A 15320-nucleotide genomic window follows, 5' to 3' on the forward strand; every position below is an offset into this window, starting at 1 on the left:
AGACTCACAAAGTGTAGGACAACTGTCGCATCGCCACGGGCCGTGTTGCATTATTCCCGATGACAATCCCGCACAGCTGCTGTGCCACCGTATATTACAGTTATCACACGATATCAACTGTTCCTCATTATCAGAGCGATTACATCCTTTACAGTTTTGTGACGCACAAAGAACCGAATCTATTCCGGTGTGCATGGTTATATCAGTAACTTCGGAAGCGCTCATATAATATTATTTTCGAGTGTTGAAAGTTTTCCGAAGTCCGTTTTGCGTGACTCGAACTGAAATATTTATTGCAGTTTTATAAAATTAACTAATGCCTTTAACAGTACTTACAATAAGTTTCTCCTATGACTCAAACAACAAATTGATTCACTCCGAAGTGATTGCATAAACCAATTAAGTAGCCTAGTAGAAAGCAATGATTTTAACCTAAATTTAGAATTCACGATGATATTCATCATACCTCGTTTACTTTTATCTGCCACCCAACTGCCACCTTATCTGCTATAGATTCCAAATAATGTTGAGCCTGATTATAAATGTAAAGATTATAAATTTTAGCAGATCATCACACATGACTGTGTCACACTTAACCTTGAATTCAACTATTCAATATAGCAAATATAAATCACTGAATATTTATAATATTCGTTTAAGACTAACGCACTAAATTCAAAGTAATTTTCTGAACACACTACTGAACTTTGTTGAATAATGCGCGATCAAATTAAGCAAACTGTATCATTTCTAAAGACACTTCTGCAGCGGCATGCGGTTCTTTTTTATCTGCCCTCGTTCTCGGCCAACTCCAATCTCCGCGCCAATTGTTCTGCGCTGGCTATTGTCCAACTCCAAAGTTGAACTCAGCAACGTCGACTCGCTGAATATATCTCCGATAACGAGGGGCATATATCGAACGTGCGTTAACAACACTATTGTACTATTGTAAATAGTCAAGCCTTGTCAAAAAGAAAAATTCGACCTCTGATTGGTCGTTATATGATTGCTTCCCAAGCACGGTCGACAGAATCATGTACCTTGCAAATAAAACATGCTATTTAACCTATATAAGAGCCTGTTTCAGTAGAAGCCGCGCATAATAGTTCTAGACAGCGACAACAGCAGTCGTCAGCAGGGGCGGATTATCGCGAAGGCGAAGCAGGCGGTCGCCTGCTCGTCAATCATCGAAGGACGCCAAATGAGTGAGCGAAAAATTTGAAAATATAAAGCTCGAATGATGATAATAATTTAAATGTTCGGCAGTTTATCAACTTCTCAAGGACTGCCTGGCAGTGCCTACTTCTTTAGAAATGCTCATAACATAAAGCTAACAATGACAAGCAGGAAGTGCCGAATCAATTTACGCCTGCAGCTCAAATTACTCTTCGTCCGCCCCTGGTCGTCAGTCATGAGCACGACATACGAAAAAAATTCATCTCAAAATTTAAAAATTGTCAAGCCCCAACCATGACAAGCAATTTAGAATATTATTGAAAATGGTCAATCCTTATTGAAGCGTAAAATTCGATTGATCTGATTAGTCAACGTCTATTTACTAGAAAAAATGACTGACACGCACGGCTGCTTGGGGTTATCTTTCTTGTAAAAGTATTCTACTTCAACCTTGCGGTCGTGGCTTTACACACAACCCTCCTGTGATTTTTCTTTTCTCTTTACTATCTCATCTTACTAACACAGATACCCTTCTGTGACTTCATGACGATACAGAGATGAACTCGGTCTCGCAACAACGTATGTCTAACTTACAATACTTTTTCTAAAATTGCATTCGGCCGACATGGCTTACACCGTTATTGATCTTGATACAGGGAGAGTTAAACGTTTCACACTACGAAAACGGAAAAATCCCAATAATTTTAGAAAATTGTCAAGCCCCAACCATGACAAGCAATTTAGAAAATTATTGAAAATGGTCAATCCTAACTTACAACCATAAAAAGGGGAAGGTTCCATTACATGCAAATTTACATTCACTTAACTTGACCGCCTTAATTTCCGTTCCGCCAATCAGTTCGGACGTGTTTCTTTCCGCGCCGCGTACTTTTTCACGCGTCTTCACACTTAATTGCAAGGTCAACTACTTATGAAGAAACATGCCGAACTGATATCACAGGAAAGAACACAAAACAACATAACTGTGTAAATCGGTCGCCTTGATGTTATGATGATGATGATGATGATGATGATGGTCCCGCCACATACCCCTACAAAGGTTTGAGCTGGACGATTTATCTATAGATAATTAATGTAGTCACATTTAAATCAGTTATACAAAAAAAAACGAACTGATTTTACCTCCAGATATAAACTTCTTCAAAAACTGTTTACTTGATTCACATCGGTAAAAATGTGAAGAGCTATAGAGCTACACAAAACTAGCACAGGGTTTTCATGACCTTCAGCCAGACTAAACACAACTACTTCATGATTTTTCTCTAAGCATTGTTAAAGAATCCATTTATATCTGAATTCCGCGCGCTAGGCTCAAACTTATGTAGTCACTTTCTATTATTTTTAAAGCTACAACAACATAAAGGAAAAAATCCATCATCACCACCGTGACGAACACAGTAGTTTTTGTTATTACATTACATATTAAAAAAGATCTAATATAAAATATGAATAAAATTTTACAACGCAATCAGATCCGTTCGTAAAAACTTCGTCAGTTACATGCTTCAATAAAACAATAAATTAATAGATAGGCTCCACAAATAAAAAGTTCATCCAAAATAAATCCGTTGTTTAAACTTCGTCAGATAAACTCTCGTCATTTTATAAAAGTTTTAATTTTCGTTCTGTACAACAGAAACTTTCACGTGTGAAATACATTGTCTCTTGAACTCCGCAAGCGTTGGTGCACGTTTAACATGTCTTGGCATCGAATTGGAAAAAATTATACCTTTATAAAACAATGAATTTTGTGAAGCTCTTGTTAGAAAGAAAGGTGTTCTTATTTCATCCGCGTTTCTAGTGTTATATCTATGAAAATCTCTTCCTCTTTCAATTCGATCACACAAATATTGAAGTAGCAAACCATTAATTATTTTAAAAATGAACACCATAGACAAATAAACAATTCGTTGCTTCACGGATAACCATTGCAAAGCGTCCAACATAAAGGTAGAGGAAGTTAATCTATCACAATTTAAAATCAAACGCATTATTCTATTCTGCAAACGCTGTAACCTCAATAATTGTGTGTTATTGGCCAAAAACAAAAAGGTAGGGCAAAAATCTAAATGTGGAGAGATGATTGACTTGTATAGCTATATTTTACTACTAATCGTTAATTCGTTTTCAAACGGCATAGAATTCCATACTTTTTGGCAATTTTCTTGATGACATTGCAAATATGAGCGTTGAACTTTAGGTTGTCATCAATAATCACGCCAAGATATTTAATCTCCCGAACGCGACCAATTGCCTCATCATAAATCAAAACAGAGACATCGTCATTTACAACGGTGCGCGAGAAAATCATATATTTAGTTTTATCAATATTCAATTTCAATTGCTTATACTTCAACCTTCTGTTTAGAGAACGTAAATCTTCGTTCAAGTGTGAAACGGCTTCTTCTACATTCTTAGCTGCAATGAACAACACCGTGTCGTCGGCAAAAAGATTGATATCACAAAAACGTAAAACTCGTCGCATGTCATTTACATACATAATGAATAAAAGGGGCCCTAATGCACTTCCCTGTGGAACTCCAAGATCATTCTCACGGGACTAGATACCGAATCATTAAAAACAGTCCGTTGAGTTCTGTCAGACAAATAGCTCTCAAACTATCTGAATGCAGTACTCGAAATTCCAAAGCGCTTGATTGTGTTCAACAATAAGGGCCTAGAAATTGTCTCAAAAGCGCGTTTTAGATCCAAAAAAAAACAGCAAATATTGTGTCTCTATTCTCTAAGTTGTCTTTCCATTTTGCTAGTACTAAGTTCAACGCGGTTTGGCCTTCCCGGTAGCCAGATTGTTTCGGAATTAATAACGAGTTACTATTTAAATATTCTAACAGCTGACCTTTAACAACAAGTTCAAATATCTTTTCTAACGTGTGTAACATGTTGATGGGACGAAACTCTTCGGCTTTAATCGTTTCAGCAACCTTTTGAATCTGAACAACCAACGATTCTCATTCCGCGTCGAACACTCGACAGAAACGGACGTGCAAAGTGGTCGTTCTATTACAATCCGGTCCGTGTGTACGAATAGCCAAACAAAAGAGTGTATTATTCGCGCTATAGGCCAACTAGATTGTGAGTTGTGTCGCTACGTTCTGTACTCGGCTCGCAACTTTGGCTGTATTGGTGCAAAATACCAGCTGCAGTTTTGATCTGTGCACAGTGAATAGATCTTTTTAATTCAGGGCCATCATTTGACAGTCGAGTCGTGTCGCTGTGCTGAGTGATCTCACACCCGGCTCACTGCTGGTGGCTGTATTGGTGCTGCTGTACTGGTGCTGCTGGCTGCTTTGGGTGCAGCTTCGAACGGTCGGACAACCACTGCTGGAAGGAAGAAGTAAATAGGTACGTGTTCTTGTCGGCGCTAGTGCACTACATTTAGCGCGATGGATATAGATCCCTCGCCTCCCGTGCCACCATCTCCGAACCCCCCTGACCCTGACCCTTCTGTTACCCCCTCCCCTGTTCATTCTCCAGTCCCCCCTCGCCACAGGCTTTACCCGGACGGATCTCAACAGGGCAGCTATACTGTTTATTTTCGTCCAAAGGCAAGAGTGAATTCAAAGCGATTAAACATACTGCAAATTTCGAAAGACCTGACGAAGGGGTACAAGGCAGTGACCGAAATTTCCAAGGTCCGACATAACAAGCTCCGTGTCGTGGTCAGTGATCTGACACAGGCCAATGCTATCGCTTGCTCTGAGCTCTTCACACGCGAGTATCGCGTTTACATACCCGCACGAGATGTGGAGATCGACGGTGTCATAACCGATTCGAGTCTGTCTGTCGAGTGTATCCTAAAAAGCACAACCGGTTGCTTCAAAAATACCGAAACACAGGCGAAGATTTTGGATTGTAAGCAATTGCGGTCCATGTCTCTCGTCGGCGGTAAAAAAGTTTACACTCCGTCAGACTCGTTTCGCGCTACGTTTGCCGGATCTGCACTCCCTAGCCACGTCTCGATCGACCGGGTTCGTCTGCCTGTGCGATTGTATGTACCCCGTGTTATGAATTGCACCAATTGCAAGCAGTTAGGCCACACAGCCGCCTACTGCTGCAATAAGGCACGATGTAGCAAGTGTGGGGAGACTCATGCGGAAGATTCTTGCAGTGTTAATGCTGAAAAATGTATTCACTGTGGGGAAAACCAGCATGAGCTCTCCACATGCCCGGTGTACATGCAGCGCAGAGATAAAATCAAGCGGTCACTTAAGGAGCGTTCAAAGCGTTCTTATGCTGAGATGCTGAAGAAGACCGTGACCACTTCTACCATAACATCGAACCCCTTTGATCTGTTGTCCTCTGATGAAACCGATTCTGACGATTCATCAGCGGGAACATCTTATGCCAATCCTGGGGAGTCTAGGAAGAGGAAAAATGTTTCTTCTCCTAAACTTCCCCGTAAAGGTCCTAAGATTTCCCAAAGTGTAATGAAAAGTACGAACAAACCAAACAGTGCTGCGGAAAAACCGAAGCAAACTCCTCCTGGGCTTGCAAATTTAAAGTCCCAGAAGGAGTTCCCAGCACTGCCAGGAACATCTAAAACCCCAGTTGTTCCTTTTGCACATCCAGTTGATGAAACAAGCTCTGGATTAGTGAAATTTTCTGACATTGTGGACTGGATTTTTGAAAATTTCAATGTACCCGATCCAATTAAAATTTTTCTTACAGCATTCCTCCCAACAGTTAGATCATTTTTGAAGCAGTTGACTGCCCAATGGCCCCTCCTTGCAGCGATTGTATCCTTCGATGCCTAATTCAACTGCGTATATGAAGGATTCTATCTCTGTCTTACAGTGGAATTGTAGAAGTATTTTACCAAAAATTGATTCGTTTAAAGTTTTGATAAATAAAAACAAATGCGATGCATTTTCCCTTTGTGAAACTTGGCTTACTTCAAATATTGATCTCAACTTCCATGATTTTAATATTATTCGCCTTGATCGAGACACCCCATATGGAGGAGTACTTTTAGGGATTAAAAAGTGCTATTCTTTCTATCGTATTAACCTCCCCTCGATTCCAGGCATCGAAGTTGTCGCATGTCAAATGACAATACAAGGTAAAGAGCTTTGTATTGCCTCAATATATATTCCTCCCAGAGCACAGGTTGGGCAACGGCTGCTCTTTGATTTAATAGAACTTCTTCCCTCGCCACGTTTGATTTTGGGAGACTTCAACTCTCATGGGGTTCCCCTTACAATGATAACCGCTCCTCTTTAATCTATAACCTTTGCGATGACTTCGACATAACTATTTTAAACAACGGTGATATGACACGTATCCCGAAACCTCCAGCCCGCCCAAGCGCTTTGGATCTATCCTTATGTTCGACGTCGCTACGGTTGGATTACACATGGAAGGTAATCCTCGATCCTCACGGTAGCGACCATCTGCCTATTCTTATTTCAATTACAAACGGGTCAACTCGCATGCGACCAATTGACATTCCGTATGACCTCACACGGAATGTCGATTGGAAGTTATACGAGGAACATCATCCACCACTTGAAGAATACAACCTCCTCGCGGGCTTGATTTTCGACGCCGCGTTGCAAGCCCAAACGAAGAAATATCCCGGCGTAACGATCAAAGAACGGCCTCCCACTCCGTGGTGGGACCAAGAGTGCTCCGATGTCTACACGCAAAGATCCGACGCGTTTTTGGCCTTCCAGAAGGGAGGTATACCCGACGACTATATACGGTATTCGGAGCTATACCAAGCTTAAAAGCCTTGCTAAAGCAAAGAAACGCGGATATTGGCGTCGGTTCGTGAACGAGACGTCGAGGGAGACATCGATGAGCACTCTTTGGAACACAGCCCGAAGAATGCGGAATCGCGTAACGGTCAACGAAAGCGAGGAGTCTTCAAGTCGGTGGATATTTGATTTTGCCAGGAAAGTATGTCTGGACTCTGTTCCTGCGCAAAACTTTGTTCGCGATACGTCTCCGGGTCACGACGCGATAGAATCACCTTTTACGATGGCAGTATTTTCAATTGCCCTCCTGTCCTGTAACAATAACGCACCTGGGTTAGATAGAATCAAATTCAACTTGTTGAAGAATCTACCCGGCAATGCCAAGAGGCGCTTGTTGAACTTGTTCAATAAGTTCCTGGAGCAAAACATTGTACCGCAGGATTGGAGGCAAGTGAAGGTGATCGCCATCCAAAAACCAGGGAAACCAGCTTCTGATCACAACTCTTATAGGCCGATTGCAATGCTATCCTGTATCCGGAAATTGATGGAAAAAATGATACTCCGTCGTTTAGACCATTGGGTCGAATCAAATGGTCTACTATCAGATACTCAATTTGGCTTCCGCCGTGCCAAAGGGACGAATGATTGTCTTGCGTTGCTCTCAACAGATATTCAGCTGGCGTATGCTCGCAAAGAACAAATGGCGTCTGCGTTCTTGGACATTAAGGGGGCTTTTGATTCCGTTTCTATTGACATTCTTTCGAGTAAACTTCACCGACAAGGATTTTCTCCAATTTTGAACAATATTTTGCACAATTTGTTGTCCGAAAAGCACATGCATTTTACGCACGGCGATTTGGCAACTTTTCGCATTAGCTACATGGGTCTTCCCCAGGGCTCATGTTTAAGCCCCCTTCTTTACAACTTTTATGTAAATGACATCGACGAATGTCTGGAAAATTCATGCACGATAAGACAACTTGCAGACGACAGTGTAATCTCTGTTACAGGAGCCAAAGCTGCCGATTTGCAAGGACCATTGCAAGATACCTTGGACAATTTGTCTGCTTGGGCTTTACAGCTAGGTATCGAATTCTCTCCGGAGAAGACTGAGATAGTAGTTTTTCTAGGAAGCATGAACCTGCTCAGCTTCAAACACAATTAATGGGTAAAACGATTTCTCAGGTTTTGGTACACAAATATCTTGGTGTCTGGTTCGACTCTAAAGGCACCTGGGGTTGTCACGTGAGGTGTCTGATGAAAAAATGTCAACAAAGAGTAAATTTTCTTCGTACAATAACCGGACAATGGTGGGGAGCCCACCCAGGAGACCTTATAAGGCTTTACCAAACAACGATACTGTCTGTTATTGAGTACGGGTGTTTCTGCTTCCGCTCCGCAGCAAACACACATTTGATCAAACTGGAGCGAATACAATATCGTTGTTTGCGTATCGCCTTGGGTTGCATGCAATCGACCCATACGATGAGTTTGGAGATCTTAGCTGGAGTACTACCATTGAAAAACCGCTTCTGGAGCCTGTCTTCTCGTATTCTAATCAAATGTGAGGTCTTGAACCGTCCCGTGATTGAAAATTTTGAAAGGTTAATCGAACTTAATTCTCAAGCCCGTTTTATGACATTGTATTTCAATCACATGTCCCAAAATATTAACCCTTCTTCGAATATTCCAAATCGTGTCGACTTATCAAATACTTCTGATTCTACTGTGTTTTTCGATACATCCATGATAGAAGAAACTCGTGGAAACCCGGATCATTTACGCGTGCAGCAGATCCCTAAAAATTTTTCCAATAAATATCGAAACATCAACTGCGACAATAAGTACTACACTGACGGATCACTTCTTGATGGGTCCACTGGCTTCGGTATTTTCAATAACAATTTAACCGTCTCCCATAAGCTCGATAATCCTGCTTCTGTTTACGTCGCAGAATTAGCTGCAATTCAGTACACCCTAGGGATTATCGAAAAAATGCCCACGGATCATTATTTCATCTTTACGGACAGTCTCAGTTCCATTGAGGCTCTCCGATCGATGAAAGATGTTAAGCACTCTCCGTATTTCCTGGGGAAAATACGGGAACATCTGAGTGCTTTATCCGAAAAATCTACTCAGATTACCTTAGCGTGGGTCCCTTCTCACTGCTCGATACCGGGTAATGAGAAAGCGGACTCTTTGGCTAAGGTGGGCGCAACAAACGGTGATATTTATGAAAGACCAATTGCCTTTAATGAATTTTTCGCATTTGTACGTCAGAATACGATCATCAGTTGGCAAAATTCTTGGACCAAGGGGGAACTGGGAAGGTGGTTACATTCCATAATCCCCAAGGTGTCGACGAACCCGTGGTTCAAGGGGTTGGATGTAGGTCGGGATTTCATTTGCGTGATGTCCCGGCTTATGTCCAATCACTATAGATTTGACGCGCATCTCCGTCGTGTTGGGCTCGAGGAAAGTGGTATCTGTGCCTGTGGTGAAGGTTATCACGCCAGGTCTAGATTAATAGCTTCCCTGCCGGCCGAAGGTAGGCAGCCGGCTGTTCCCGTTCGTGATGTCTTGGCGAGCCGTGACCTATCCTACATGTCCCTTATATACGTTTTCCTGAAATTCATCCACGCCCCAGTTTAATCCTATTCCCTTCCGCCTACATCCAACCAAACGACAAGAACACGTTAAGACCCCGGATCCGGAAACAGCAACTAGACCCGCACGATACTCTCAGATCCCGAGGGAGACAACCCAATATGCCAGTCCGTAATATCTTGGCCCAGCAGCAAAACAAATTTAATATGCTGCTTACCTATGGCAATGAAAACCATCAAACAGCAAACCTGTGCTTTTAATGCAAAATATTCTAGCTTTAAGTTAGATTTAGTTTCAGCTCGTAGTCGGCAGCGAGGATAAAAAATTTGCTTTTAGTTATTAAGATACTTTTGAAAGTAAGCTACCAGATATAATTGGCGCCGTTAAACATTGAATTGTATTTGTGCCGTGTCAAATAAACTATAGATGAATAAAAAAAAAACAACGATTCTTTTCACACTTAAGGCACGTGCCCAGTTAGCAATGCTTCATTAATAAGGTTCAGCAGAGTGTGACCAATAACATTGAAGCAATCTTGAATGACCCTAGCATTTACATTGTCTACTCCAGCCGTTTTACCTAATGAAAAACAAATATTTTTAAGGTCATCCATTGTGATTGGGTGAAAACCATCAAATCTACTATTAACGTTAGTCGGCTGTTTTATTTCATCCGGTTCATCGACCAGTTCAATTGATTGGTTGATCAATGATACACTATTGATGAAATAATCATCGAACTTACTAGCAATTACTTGTACTGTTTGTTCTAATGTGCCATCAAAAGTTACGGACCGCGGTTTATTATTATTAGGTTTTAATAAGGATTTCAAAATTTTCCATAACTCTTTGCTGTTCTATTGATGCTAAATAATCTTCCTCTGTATATATTCACAACGCGTCTTTTTTATCGTTTGTGAATACTTATTACGCGGGATCGTGTACTCCTTCCAATGATCCTGCCTGTTAGACCTACAAAACTTTTTGTACAATTTATCCCTCTTGCGTTTAAGGCGCAAAAGATCAAAATTGTACCAGCTGTTCGAGTTTTTCAGAGAAACTAAGTTGTGTTCAAATAATTGATTCGTACACGTTTTCAAGATGTTTGTAAGAACAGCTGCCGAATCATCTAAATTACGGCCCGCGATTGGAAAATCCAAGCTTCTTTCAACAAGATTCGAAACAGTCTGTTTCGAATATTTTCTCCAGCATTTCAATTTTATTAAATCATTGTAATCATTCATTATATCTAATACATTAATCATTAATGTCTCATGATCGGTTATTTTCATATCGGAATTCCTAACTGAACGAATAGATTCAAAATTGGAATAAACATGATCAATCAAGCTCTACTTCGCTGGGAAATGCGCGTATATTCGTCAACACTTTGTTTTAAATTGAAAGATTCAACTAAGCGCTTCAAATGATTCGAATTTGCATCATCTCGCCAGTTAATATCGAAATCACCAGCCAATATGTTCAATTTACTAAAATCAAGAAATTCCTCAAGCCAGTTTTCCAATATTTCAAGGAAACGCTGGTCACTGGTATTAGGAGAATGATATAAAACACCAAAATTACCCAACTTCATGCCACGAATTACTGTAATGCCCAAGAACCAGTTACCATCCTTAGCTTCGTTCCGGCAAAGCTCGAACTGAACCGATTCTCTGACATAAATAGCAACACCGCCAGTTTGTCTAGAGTGTGATAAGCAAGCAGCAACGTTATATCCCGGAATACTATACTGATCAAATGCTTCAATATCGACAATATGTGTCTCTGATAAGAACACTAAAAGTGGACGTTTATCTTCAACAACCTGACGTAATGCAACGTAGTTTGTTGTCAACCCTGCAATATTAAAATACAGAAAATCAATGTGATTCACACTCTTCTTGGAACTTGTTTGCTATTTATTGAAACGCAAGCTGCTTTTCTTTTGATTAAAAAGTCTTTTATAAATCACGCACTCTGCAATGCACGCGGCATGGTTGACGTCCAAGTTCATTTTACGCTCTCTATTCATTTTCAAACAGTTAACGCATTTCAATACAGTAGACGTGCACTCAGATGTCTTGTGCTTTTGGCTACACCTAGGGCATGTATCACAATTTTTGCAATCCATGCTCTTGTGTCCAAATTCTCCGCATTTGAAGCATCTCAACACGTTTATCGCGGGAAGTACTAAGCATCGATCAAACTCTACATTTACTTGCTTAGCAGCTAATGAGCTATTATACGCTTCTAAATCAACTTCTATTACCGCGCTATACTTGTTATAAGTGTAGCGTGGATTTTCAAAGGTATTTACTACGTTTATATTATTTATTGTGATGCCTTCATTTTGACTCTTTAAATAGTCAATGAAAACATCAGGAGAAAGATTCTCGCTCTTGCCCACTATTTTCAATCTTGGCACCGATGTGGGTACAACAGCGCTGTAATTTTCACCCAGATTATTTTCAATGCCATTTTTCTCATTTTCAACATTTTCGCCAACAGCGCATTCAACAATAATGGAACCATCTTTACCGTTCCTAAAATTACTAACTTTGTGTGTTTTTGAATCTAAGTTAGTTTTCAAAAAACTTCCGAGTTTCCTCGCAAGCTTGCTTGGACTCTTTAGGTTTAATCACGATAACCGGACGAGTCTTAGGTTTGGCCGGTTTAAAACTATTATTATTATTACTATTACTATTAATTTGACTTGTACTCGTTTTTTTACTTTTACTGTGTCTTTTAACGACTTCCGCAAATGTTGCGTCGTCATCAAAAACATCATTTTGATCGTTGTTATCATATTCAATTTTACGCTTTTTGCCGATTTGGTCCGATTCAGAAGGAACCGGCCCATTCCGCGCGCGAGCATCGTTCATCGCAGCTATATTCTGACGCGTATTTAATTCCAAAACCGAGTTATTCAATTTTTCAAATTGCTCACAAAATAATTTTTTTATAGACTCATTAACATTTAATCTCAACTGTTCAACACCGGCACTCAACGCGTTGTTTATCTGGGCCGATATTTGGTCTCGCATTGCAATGACCGAATCAGTGAGAGAAGATAATTTCTTCATCTCTTCTTCGATACGCTTGACGTCCGAAACCAAATGCTGCCCACCACAACACTGGTTTGATAAACATTCATCACACTTGAAGCAAAGATTATCGTTATCTGTTATAATCTTTGCCGTTGCCTTGGTGAGTCCAGTGCACTTTAGGTTTAAATTAGTTTATTTGACACGGCACGATACATTTTCTGTTTTACTGAGCCAAGTACAATTCGTATTAATTCTACGTTAGCAGGGAAAAGAGGGAGGCCTTTTCTTTATTCTCGCGGCCGACTACGAGCTAGTGGGGATTTAAGGTGAGAGGAGGGGAGATACAATTTTGACTTAAAACTATTTTGGAACTTTGTTTTTCAACTGGTAGAGCAATTGTATTCTTGTTTGTTGTGGGTTCAAAATATTTGTGTTAGCATAGATGCGGGCTCTTCGTTTCCGTGTCTTCAGCATAGCATATTTGTATCCTTAATCTGACAAATAGACAAAGAAAATTTTAAATTTTAATGTCAGCGTTTTTCAGAAAGCAGTGTAGCTGTGTCATGTACTGGAGATCACCGCTTCCCAGAATGTCTCTAACGGGTACGTTCGGTTGTTTTCCTCGGGCCCGAAGGGAATCTATAAGCTCAGACCTAACACCACAGTATTCGGTACACGACCAAACAACATGCTCGATGTCATGGTAGCCATCGCCACAAACGCAGTGATTACTGTCTACAACCCCTATACGAAAGAGATGCGTGTTTAACGTATAGTGATTGGACATAAGTCTGGACATCACGCGAATGAAGTCCCGACCTACATCCAACCCCTTGAACCATGCTTTCGTCGATACCTTAGGAAAAATGGAATGTAGCCACCGTCCCAGTTCATCTGAGTTCCATGATGATTGCCAACTGTTGAGTGTTCTCTGACGCAAAATGCTATAAAATTCATCATAAGCAATTGGTCTTTCATAAATATCGCCATCAATAGCACCCACCTTAGCAAAAGAGTCAGCCTTTTCATTACCCGGAATCGAGCAATGAGAAGGGACCCACGCTAAGGTAACCCGGTAATTTTTATCTGTTAAAGCACTTAAAAACCGCCGTATTTTCCCCAGGAAATACGGGGTGTGCTTCACAGGCTTCATCGATCGCAGAGCCTCAATGGCACTGAGACTATCTGTGAAGATGAAGTAGCGGTCTGTGTGTTGGGTTTCGATGATTCCAAGAGAGTACTGAATAGCAGCAAGTTCTGCGACGTACACGGAAGCAGGAGCATCGAGTTTGTAGGAGGCGGTAAAATTTTCGTGGAAAACACCGAAGCCAGTGGACTCATCTAGATTAGATCCGTCAGTGTAAAACCTTTTATCATAACTAACATGTTTAAACTTATTCGAAAAAATCTTAGGGATCTCTTGGGGTCGCAATTGATCCGGGATACCAGAAATGTCTTGTTTCATGGTGGTGTCGAAAAATATAGCATTATTAGAAGTATCTAAAAGTGCGACATTGGAGGAATCGTATGAAGAAGGATTAATATCTTGAGCCATAAAGTCAAAATATAAAGTCATAAATCTGGATTGAGATTGAAGGTCGACCAACCTCTCGAAATTTTCAATTACTAATGGGTTCATAACTGTGCATCGAATTAGCAACCGGTAAGAGAGATTCCAAAAACGATGTTTCAACGGAAGAATACCCGCTAACACTTCAAGACTCATCGTATGGGTCGACTGCATGCAACCCAAGGCAATACGCAAACAACGATATTGTATTCTCTCTAATTTTATAATGTGCGTGTTCGCGGCGGAGCGAAAGCAGAAACACCCGTACTCAAGAACTGACAATATCGTTGTTTGGTAAAGCCTTAGAAGGTCTCCTGGGTGGGCTCCCCACCAGGTTCCGGTAATCGTACGAAGAAAATTAATCCTCTGTTGGCATTTTCGTGTCAGATACCTAATATGACAAGCCCAGGTGCATTTAGAGTCGAACCAGACCCCGAGATATTTAGCGACTAAAACCTGAGAGATCGTTTTACCCGTTAGTAGGAGCTGCAGCTGAGCTGGGTTATGCTTCCTATAAAAAACGACCAGCTCAGTTTTCTCCGGAGAGAATTCGATACCCAGCTTAAGAGCCCATTCAGACAAATTGTCTAAGGTATCTTGCAATGGTCCTTGCAGATCGCTAGCCTTGCCACCAGTAATGGAAACAACGCCATCGTCTGCAAGTTGCCTTAGCGTGCATGAATTTGCAAGACATTCATCGATGTCATTGACGTAAAAATTATATAAGAGAGGACTTAAACATGAGCCCTGGGGGAGGCCCATGTAACTAATTCGGAAAGTTGTCGAATCGCCATGTGAGAAATACATATGCTTTTCTGACAACAAATTGAGCAAAAATCATTCAAATTTGGTGAAAGTCCCTGCGAATGAAGTTTCTCGGTTAAAACTTCTACAGAGACAGAGTCGAAAGCCCCCTTAATGTCCAGGAATGCAGAAGCCATTTGCTCTTTTCAAGCAAAACGAGTTGAATTTCAGTAGAAAGCAACGCTAGGCAATCGTTCGTTCCTTTGCCCCGGCGAAAGCCAAATTGAGTATTTGAAAGTAAACCGTTTGTTTCGACCCATTTGTCTAGCCGTAAGAGGATCATTTTCTCCATTAACTTCCGAAGGCAAGAGAGCATAGCAATAGGCCTATAAGAATTGTGATCAGAGGCAGGTTTTCCAGGTTTTCGAATAGCAATCAC

At 40.9% G+C, this 15320-nt stretch overlaps 1 long non-coding RNA gene across 1 annotated transcript; it reads right to left on the bottom strand.

The window, feature by feature from the left end:
* Positions 1 to 327: 327 nt before the first annotated feature.
* LOC129732539 (uncharacterized) lies at positions 328 to 869 on the bottom strand. The gene is made up of 3 exons (XR_008729283.1): positions 598 to 869; positions 467 to 532; positions 328 to 408 (listed from the first exon to the last, which is right to left on the bottom strand). It is a non-coding gene; the product is annotated as an uncharacterized LOC129732539 (long non-coding RNA).
* Positions 870 to 15320: the final 14451 nt, after the last annotated feature.

This window comes from Wyeomyia smithii, chromosome 3 (assembly GCF_029784165.1).
Source record: "Wyeomyia smithii strain HCP4-BCI-WySm-NY-G18 chromosome 3, ASM2978416v1, whole genome shotgun sequence".
Taxonomy (NCBI): domain Eukaryota; kingdom Metazoa; phylum Arthropoda; class Insecta; order Diptera; family Culicidae; genus Wyeomyia; species Wyeomyia smithii.